Source organism: Dermacentor silvarum, chromosome 5 (assembly GCF_013339745.2).
Source record: "Dermacentor silvarum isolate Dsil-2018 chromosome 5, BIME_Dsil_1.4, whole genome shotgun sequence".
Classification (NCBI taxonomy): domain Eukaryota; kingdom Metazoa; phylum Arthropoda; class Arachnida; order Ixodida; family Ixodidae; genus Dermacentor; species Dermacentor silvarum.
This window is the reverse complement of record NC_051158.1, coordinates 188,310,003-188,319,829: the sequence shown is the minus strand read 5'-3', so window position 1 is coordinate 188,319,829 and position 9,827 is coordinate 188,310,003.

Below are 9,827 nucleotides of genomic sequence, written 5' to 3'. Positions count from 1 at the left end.
CACTCTCGTGCCTGCTTTGTCAGCTGTGTATGTGCCGGTGGGCCGCGCTACTACCACTCATCGGGCCTTCGACGCCACAGTAGAGCCGGCGTATTTACCATGCATGAAGAAGAATATCTTTCTGCCATATTGTCTGGTGTCTGTTGCTCAGCGGCGCTCCAAATTATGGGTTGTCAACACTTCAGGCGAAAACGCAGTGGTACCTGCTGGCATGAAGCTTGCTTCCTTCAATGAGCACAGATCGACGCCAGTCTCCGTGCTCGCAGATGCTCCACATACGCGAGTTGACGTCTGCTCGGAAGACTCGAAGATTCTGCCAATGATCAGCAAGTCTATCAGCATGGACGAGCGCCGTACATTAGTGAACGTCCTGACTAAACACTTAAGCATCTTCGACTTCGCCCAGGGGGATAACGCGCCGTCCATTCCTGCGTCTCGAACCAAGCACAGAATTAACACGGGTTCGCGGCGTAGCCTGTTCGACAGAAGCGCTATCGAGTATCACCGTCAGAGCGCAAGATAATCGACGAACAAGTTCATGAAATGCAACAGACAGGAATAATCCAGGAATCATCCAGTCCGTGTGCTGCTCCAGTTATACTTGTAAAAAAGAAAGACGGTACTTGGAGATTTTGTATGGGCTACCACCGTCTCAATTCCATTACCAAGAAAAACATTTATCCGCTTCCAAGGATAGATGACGCATTGGATTGCCTTTATTCGCCATCCTACTTTTCTTCTGTAGATTTGCGATCATGGTACTGGGGAATCCAAATGCGCCCGGCGGACAAAGAAAAGACGGCCTTTATAACCCCAGACGGCCTTTTTGAGTTCCACGTCATGCCGTTTGGGCTTTAATTGCAACGCACCCTCGACTTTACAAAGTTTTATGAACACCATTCTTCGAGGCCCCAAATGGAATATTTGCATGTGTTACCTAAATGACGTTGTCATCTTTGGAAGCACTTTTGAAGAGCACAACAGGCGCCTGGAAGTCGTCTTAGACTGCATCGAAAATGGCGGCCTAGTACTCAATTCTAAGAAATGTCACTTCGGTGAGCGGCAGACATTGGTGCTTGGCCATCTTGTAGACAAGGATGGTATCAGGCCTGATCCACAAAAGACAGCAGCTGTTGAAGCGTTTAAGCCTCCTCGGTCTGTTAAAGAGCTTCGTAGTTTCCTAGGCCTCTGCTCTTATTTCCACCGATTTATACCTGCTTTTGCCAATGTCGCCTATCCCCTGACTTGTCTTCTGCATAAGCACGCCGTTTTTGAGTAGACTCACGAGTGCGACGCATCTTTTCGTCAACTGAAGTTCTTACTGATGACGGGTCTCATCCTTCGGCATTTTGACCCAGCTGCACCAACAGAGATCCACACCGATGAGAGTGGCGTGGGGTCGGTGGAGTCCTCGTTCAGCGATGCGGCTGGAACGAGCATGTCATTGCTTATGCTAGTCGTACATTAAGTGAGCCTGAACGCCATTACACCGTTACGGAGCAAGAATGCCTAGCGGTCATCTTTGCTGTACAACGTTTCCACCCGTACGTTTATGGACGCCCATTCACAATCATCACAGATCACCATTCGTTGTGCTGGCTCGTCAACCTTCGTGATCCCTCTGGTCGACTCACACGCTGGGCTCTATGTCTTCAGGAGTACTTCACAGTTTCATACAAGAGTGGTCGCCGACAGGCTGATGCTGACTGCCTTTCAGGAATGCCGCTAAACACGATACTTTATGATGCGGCTAACTTTCACCATTTGATTGCTTCTTTGGCGCCTGCATTTCCTGATAAAGAGACCTTTGAGAAGGAGCTGCGAGAAGACTTAAGTTTAGAGCCGCTTTTCAACGCTGCGCATGACTCCACAACAAGTTGAAGGTATTGTGTTCGTGATGGCCGTCTCTACAAGAGGAACTTCGCAACCACAAGTGCCCGCTTCTTTCTTGTAGTTCTGGAGAAGCCACGCTCCTCTATTCTCCAGGTAATGCACGACGATGCTACCTCCGGACATCTCGGAGCAGCGCGTACATTTCATTGTGCCCAAGAACGGTTTTACTGGCCCCGAATGCATCGGTCGACTGAAATGTATGTGGCCAGTTGCGCTCAGTGTCAGGCCCACAAACACCTAACTACGACGCCAGCCGGCCTCCTACAACCACTGACGCCACCGAGCTCTCCTTTCGAGCAAGTTGGAATTGATCTCATAGGTCCCTTTCCCCGCTCATCGAAAGGGAACCGTTGGATCATCGTATGTGCCGACCATCTGACCCGGTACTGCGAGACGGCTGCTTTGCCATCTGCCACCGCCAGCCAAGTTTCCTTTTTCCTCCTGCATTCGATCATTCTCCGTCACGGCCCTCCTCGAGTAGTCATCAGTGACCGCGGCCGCCAGTTTACTGCAGATGTCGTGGAAGAGCTTCTTCGATTAGGCGCTTCCAGCTTTCGCCACTCGGCACCGTATCACCCGCAAACAAATGGGCTGACCGAGCGTACCAACCGCACACTGGTGAACATGTTGTCCATGGACGTCGCATCGGACCATAAAAACTGGGACGACATTTTGCCAATCATTACATACGCTTTTAACACAGCAAAGCACGAGACTACTGGTTACAGCCCGTTTTTCCTACTCTACGCTCGTCCGCCGCGTCACACACTGGACACCATATTTTCTTTCACCACCCACGACGATCCCACCATCGCCGAGACTCTGCGTCTCGCTGAAGAAGCTCGACGCTTGGCCCGCATACGTTCTCTGGCTTCGCAAGACCGGTCAAAAGCACGGTACGACAGGCACCATCGGGATGTCACCTATTCTCCAGGGGATCTAGTCTGGCTATGGTGCCCGGTGCCCAAACGTGGCCTGTGTCAGAAACTTCTTGCCAACTATACTGGCCCGTACGTTATTTTTGACCAGCTCAGTGAAGTAAATTATCGACTGGCGCGTCTCAACGCAACTGGACGGCGCTCCGCCAAGACTGAGGTTGTGCATGTCGCTCGTTTCAAGCCCTTCACACCGATAACTTAGCTGACTTCCCGGCGGGCTTCGTCTAGGAGGGGAGGAATATTACAGTCAATGTAGCCGCATTAGTAGAAGAGGAGGAGTGTGAGCGGAGAATACGAGGAAGAGAACGTTTCTTGCTCGTCCGAGGCTCGCCTTCAGGCCTGTTTTTAATAAACACCGTTTGTCTCGCGTCGTAACAACATTTTCAATGTGTCGTTTACCAGTAAAGAATGAAGCTTCGGCTTCTTTCTGGCTGCATCCTTATGCTCTAAAAGGCGTATTTCGCCCAAAAAGTTTTTGGCAAGCAGCTGTGTCAGTTTCGCCAAGCATATAGGTCACAACGGTTCCCCAAGCAACAAGCACCAGTAAATTGTTGAACTGTGTATAGTGTGTAGCACTGAAAAGAGAATAAATATTCGTCGATGCCTTTTTGTGCGCGGCAAGCTGCTTAACGCGTCAATTAGCTTTACTTAACCTTACCGCCCCTTACAATTAACCGGCTCAAGAGAGGAACCGAGGGGTTCAATATTTAATTATCATAAGAAGCCAACAAACAATGACAGCAAGGCAAACGGGGGCAATTACTTGTACTTATAAACTGAAATAAAGAAATGATAAATTAATGGAAATGAAAATGGATCAAAAAATAACTGGCCCCAGGTGCGCAACGAACCCATTACGAGGGCTCAATTTCGGCAATATTGACGCCTTCAGGTAGCATATTTGGGTTTATTGACCAGTTGCCTTCACCGAAAAAGATCACGTACTCGTGACGGCGGCGGCAGAAAGGATGTTCACATCCGCTGCCTACGTTTGTGAGTGGTGGCGCTGGCTAACACTCCCAGGGTTAGTTGTAAAACATAAATACCCCGGAAAGTGCATGGGAAAACCGCGCCGTGGTAGCTCAATGGTGAGAGCATCGCACGCGTAATGCGAAGACGTGGGTTTGTTCCCCACTTGCGGCCAGCTGTTTTTACTGCGTAAGTCGTTATGGGCTCATTCGAATAGCCGTTCCGATACGCGATGTCGCCGCCGCCGCCACCGTTGGACGCCCCGACCCTCCGCCAGTATGGTGGCGCCATCTAGTTAAGGGGCCTGCAAACTCAGCGTGCGCAGGCGCAGACGACGAGATGCGATTCAGACGAGGCGCGCAATGAACGCGATTCTGATGTGAGATGCGCGCCACGTATTCTAGATACCTCTTCCAACGGCCGTGCCTCTTCGGTACACGTTATGACGTCTCCTCGCAATGTACGAACCGCTGCTGAAGAAGCGAATCGTAGATCTGTAGAGCTACGTGCGTGGCTACAACCAGGCATCATCGGGCTCAGCAGACTGCTGTGCAGATAGCATTACAAGCCGCAGCTCGCCGTCGACGCCAGGCGGACAGTTCAGATCGTTCTGGTCAAAACGAGGCAAAGAGGCTTTGTCGCGAAGACCTTGGTGTGCGTGGTGCCGAAATTGAAGCTACTCTTGAGCTGCTCGACCAGCTTACGCTGTGACTGTGCTGCGCGTGCCGCGTAGGCCTGTGACTTTTTTCATCCATTTTCATTTCCATTAATTTATCTTTTGTTTAATTCAGTTAGTAAGTTCAAGTAATTTCCCCTATGTTTCCCTGGTGTCATTGTTTGTTTGCTTCTTATCACACTACACAAAATCGGGCCCCTCGGTTAGCTTTCTTCTCGTTCATTATATAACGAAGGCTCGAATCCGGCAACATTGATGCCGTTAGGTAGCATATGTGACTTTATTGACCAGTTACCTTCACCCAAAAAGATCACGTACTCGTGACGCCTGCGGCAGACTGGATGTTCCACATCCGCCGCCCAGGTTTGTGAGTGGTGGTTTTGGCTAACACTCCCAGGGTTAGTTGTAAACATAAATACCCCGGATGGTGGATGGGAAAACGGCGCCGCGGTCGCTCAATCATGAAAGCATTGCACGCGTAATGCGAAGACGTAGATTCATTCCCCATCTGCGGCCAGATTTTTTTCATCTATTTTCATTACCAATCATTTATCATTTCTTTAATTCAGTTAGTAAGTACAAGTAATGTCCCCTACCTTTTCCTTGGTGGCATTGTTTGTTGGCTTCTTATGATCTGATTATAAAAATCGAGTCCCTCGGTGCCCCTTCTTCCCGTTCATTACATAGCGAGGGCTCGAATCCGGCAACATTGATGCCTTCAAGTAGCATATGTGGTTTTACTGAACAGTTGCATTCCGCAGAAATAAATAGGCTCTGAATAATGAATGCCTTCTTCAGCAAGCGCAGCAACAGGAAGTGCACCTGGAAAAGCCCTAATGGAGAAACAAGTAATGAAATAGATTTCATACTTTCTGCCGATACAAGCATAGTGCAGGATGTAAAATTGTTAGGTAAGGAAAAGTGCAGTGACCATAGGTTAGTCAGGTCTAAGATTTCTCTCAAATTGAACAGAGAAAGAGTGAAATTAGTCAAGAGGAAACAAGCCAACCTAGAAGCAGTAAGGGCAAAAGCAGACCAATTCAGGCTGGTGCTCGCAAACAAATATGCAGCTTTAGAAAAAGATAAAGACAACATAGAGCTAATGAATGAAACCGTAACTAGGTTGATCTCAGAAGCAGCAATTGAAGTGGGAGGTAAGGCACCAAGGCAGCCAGTAGGTAAGATCTCCCAAGAAACAAAGGACGTAATAAAGAAATGACAAAACATGAAAATTTCCAACTCAAGAGATCAGATAGAATTCGCTGAACTGTCAAAACTGATAAACAAGAAGAAAGTAAGGGATATTCGAAATTATAACGTGGGAAAGATTGAGGAAGCCGTAAAATATGGACACATCATTAACTCAGTAAGAAGAAAGCTTGACATAGGACAAGGCAAGATGTATGCACTGGAAGATAAGCATGGTAATATCATCAGCAATTTCGATGACATAGTAAAAGCAGCGGAAGAATTCTATACTGACCTGTACAGTGGCCAAAACAGCCAAGCTACTTTCATTCGAAGTAGTGATGAACCGGATACAGAGGCTCCTTCTATAACTAGCGATGAAGTTAGAAGGGCCTTGAAAGACATGACCAGGAGAAAAGCTACTGGAGAAGATGTAATAACAGTACATTTAATGAAAGATGGAGGGGATATCATGCTTGAAAAGCTTGCGGCCCTCTATACGCAATGCCTCACAACTTCAAGTGTACCAGAGAGCTGGAAGAACGCCAACATTATACTTATCCATCAGAAGGGAGACGTTAAAGAATTCAAGAATTACATACCCATTAGCTTGCTTTCAGTATTGCATAAAATATTAACCAAGATAATTTCCAATAGAATCAGGGCAACACTTGACTTCAGCCAACCAAGAGAACAGGCTGGCTTCAGAAAGAGATATTCTACGATGGATCATATCTATCTCATCAATCAGGTAATAGAGAAATCTGCGGAGTACATTCAACCTCTCTATATGGCTTTCATGGATTATGAAAAGGCATTTGATTCAGTATAGATACCAGCAGTCATAGAGGCATTGCGTAATCAAGGAGTACAGGAGGTGTACGTGAATATCTTAGCAAACATCTACAAGGATTCCACAGCTACCTTAGTTCTCCACAAGCAAAGTAGAAAGTTACTATCAAGAAAGGGGTCAGGCAAGGAGACACAAGTATTCAAGCTCTTAGACTGGGAAGGCTGAGGAGTGAGGATCAACATCGAATATCTCAGCAACCTTCGGTTTGCCGATGACATTGTCTTATTCAGCAGCAGTGGAGACGAATTACAGCAGATGATTGAGGACCTTAATCGAGAAAGTGTAAGAATTGGGTTGAAGATGAATATGCAGAAGACAAAGATAATGTTCAATAACCTGGCAAGGGAACAAGAATTCAGGATCGCCAGTCAGTCTCTAGAGTCTGTAAAGGAGTACGTTTATCTAGGCAAATTACTCACAGGGGACCCTGATCACGAGAAAGAAATTTACACACGAATAAAATTGGGTTGAAGTGCATGCGGCAGGCATAACGAAATCCTCACTGGGAGCTTATCACAGTCGTTGAAAAGAAAAGGGTACAATCATTGCATTCTACCGGTGCTAACATATGGGGCAGAAACTTGGAGGTTAACAAAGAAGCTCTAGAACAAGTTAAGTACCGCACAAGGAGCGATGGAATGAAAAATCTTAGGACTAACGTTAAGAGACGGGAAGAGAGGGGTGTGGATCAGAGAACAAACGGGGATAGCCGATATTCTTGTTGACATTAAACGAAATATATGGAGCTGGGCAGGCCATGTAATGCGTAGGATGGATAACCGGTGGACCATTAGGATTACAGAATGTATACCAAGAGAAGGAAAGCGCAGTCGAAGTCGGCAGAAAACTAGATGGGATGATGAAGTTAGGAAATTTGCAGGCGCAAGTTTGAATACGCTAGCGCAAGACAGGGGTAATTGAAGATCGCAGGGAGAGGCCTTCGTCCTGCAGTGGACATAAAATATAGGCTGATGATGATGATGATGCCTTCACCCAATAAGATCACGTACTCGTGACGCCTGCGGCAGAAAGGATGTTCCACATCCGCCGACTAGGTTTGTGAGTGCTGGCGCTGGCTAACATTCCCAGGGTTAGTTGTAAAACATAATTACCCAGGAAAGTGGATGGGAAAACGGCGCTGCGGTAGTTGAATGGTGAGATCATCGCACGCGTAATGCGAAGACGTGGGCTCGTTCCCCACCTGCGGCCAGTTGTTGTTTCTTCCATTTTCATTTCCAGTACTTTATCATTTCGTTAATTCACTTAGTAAGTACAAGTAATTTCTCCTGTGTTTTTTGGTGTCATTGTTTGTTGGCTTCTTATGATATATATATATATATATATATATTGTGAGACAACTTTCAGTCCGTCAGACTCTTCTTTATTCTCTCAAGCGAGAGCCCCACCCCCAGGCTCAAATTCGTGATGATGGGAACGTACAGATGAGAATATGAAGCGTATGGATGATTCTCACACACTCATTTCCCCCCGCACACTAGCGGCGAGCCAGGCCGCGACCTTAGCATGGAGGGCAACACTGAACGAATCGTTTGAGACGCGAAACGGGAACGATGGTAAACGTGAACGGCATAGAGCGAGGATGTCCTCTATGTACGAAGTCTACGACTCCCCCGTGTGCATAACACGCTCAGCAAGCTTCTTCTTGGCGATATGTGAGCGGATAGAAGAGTTCGAAAAAATCTGGCGTAGGTGGTGCTTAAACGTGATCCAGTTGACGAAATCGAGCTCATGGTTGTAAAACCAAGTTTTTGCGACGGCGGTGAGATAGAAGGCGACGTGCCGCAATTTTGCAGATTTGTCCCAGTGCTTAAAGTCACTCACGGGCCCCTATTGCTCCAAGCAGTCTTCAACGTCGTCACCGCGAAGTCCAGCAAACACCGGTGGATCCTTTTGAGGGGTGGTGACTGTACAATAAGGGGTTACCCCCGGAGCAAGCAAAGTGGATGTCATGGTATTGGCCTGCTGGCCTTGGGTCATGGTCGAGTGTAGTTGTAAGAGGTGGCGACCCAACCGCAGCTCCAGAGATGTAGTGTAGGTGTAGCTGAAAAGCGACCGGGGGCGAAAGGACCGAGGAATCGGACAGCACACTCCACCACTTGTGAGACAACGTTTAGACGCTCACATTATATATATATATATATATATATATATATATATATATATATATATATATATATTGTGGGGATTTATTAAGCTATTCTTTGTCATCTGTACAAGATCGTAACCGCGTGGGGTTCAAATGCGTTTCTTCATTAACCCTTACGGGGCTTTCTCTTGAGTGTAATCTGTGCTTTGGGCGTGGGCGGTTCGCCGCATCTCCGAGGCGTAATAAACGTCGTCATAACTGCTGCGGCACACGTGGTGGAGGTGCTGGGTAGTCGGGGCCGAGATTGTCGATGTAGAAGTGCATTTTCGCTCATCCTATGACATGCTCGCAGCCAGCTGGTCGAGCGCCAGGAGGTTGAGCGGACAGTCAGAGGATGGAGGACCAAATATATGGTATGACCATCGTGCGCCGTCGACCGTATCACGTATCGCAAGCCGAGAGGAAAACCATCGAAGAGAACGCCATCGACATGCTCCCCGTTCTTTTGTTTCGCAAAAGAGACTGTGGTGTGCCTCTTGGTGTCGATTACCGAGCACTCAACAAGATCACACGCGAGTATTTAAATCCTATGCCGCACATAGACAATGCCTTGGATTCCCTGCATGGCGCCGAGTACTTCTTGAGACTCTATCAGCGGTCTGGCAACTGGCAGATACCTATGCATGAGGACGATAAAGAGAAACAGCGCTTTCAACAACAGATGGGCTCTACGAGTTTGTCATGCCATTCGGCCTCTGCAATTAGCCCGCAACGTTCGGGTGAATGATTGACACCGTTTTTCGTGGCCTGAAGTGGCAGACTTGCTTTTGCTATCTGAGCGATATTGTTGTTATCACGTCAGCCTTCTCTCAGCACCTCAAACGTCTCGACGATTTCCTCACGTGTCTTGCAAACGTTGGAGTTCAGCTAAAGAAGAAATGCGATTTTGCGAACAAGACAATCAAGTCGTTCTGTCACACTGTGAGCAAAGACGGCATTCGTCAGTGAAATAATAAGTCACGCAGCTATATTTCCCCTCAAAAGTAAAAGCAATTCAAGGTGAAACATGCGGTTTCTTGAATTGCTTGTTCCAGACTGAATAAGGTGCTATGTTCTACTGATAAGCATTGGCGCACACGCTTCTCGGACAGCCCTGGGCAGTCCGGGGCGGGAGATCGAAGATACTCATACATTTTGAAAATC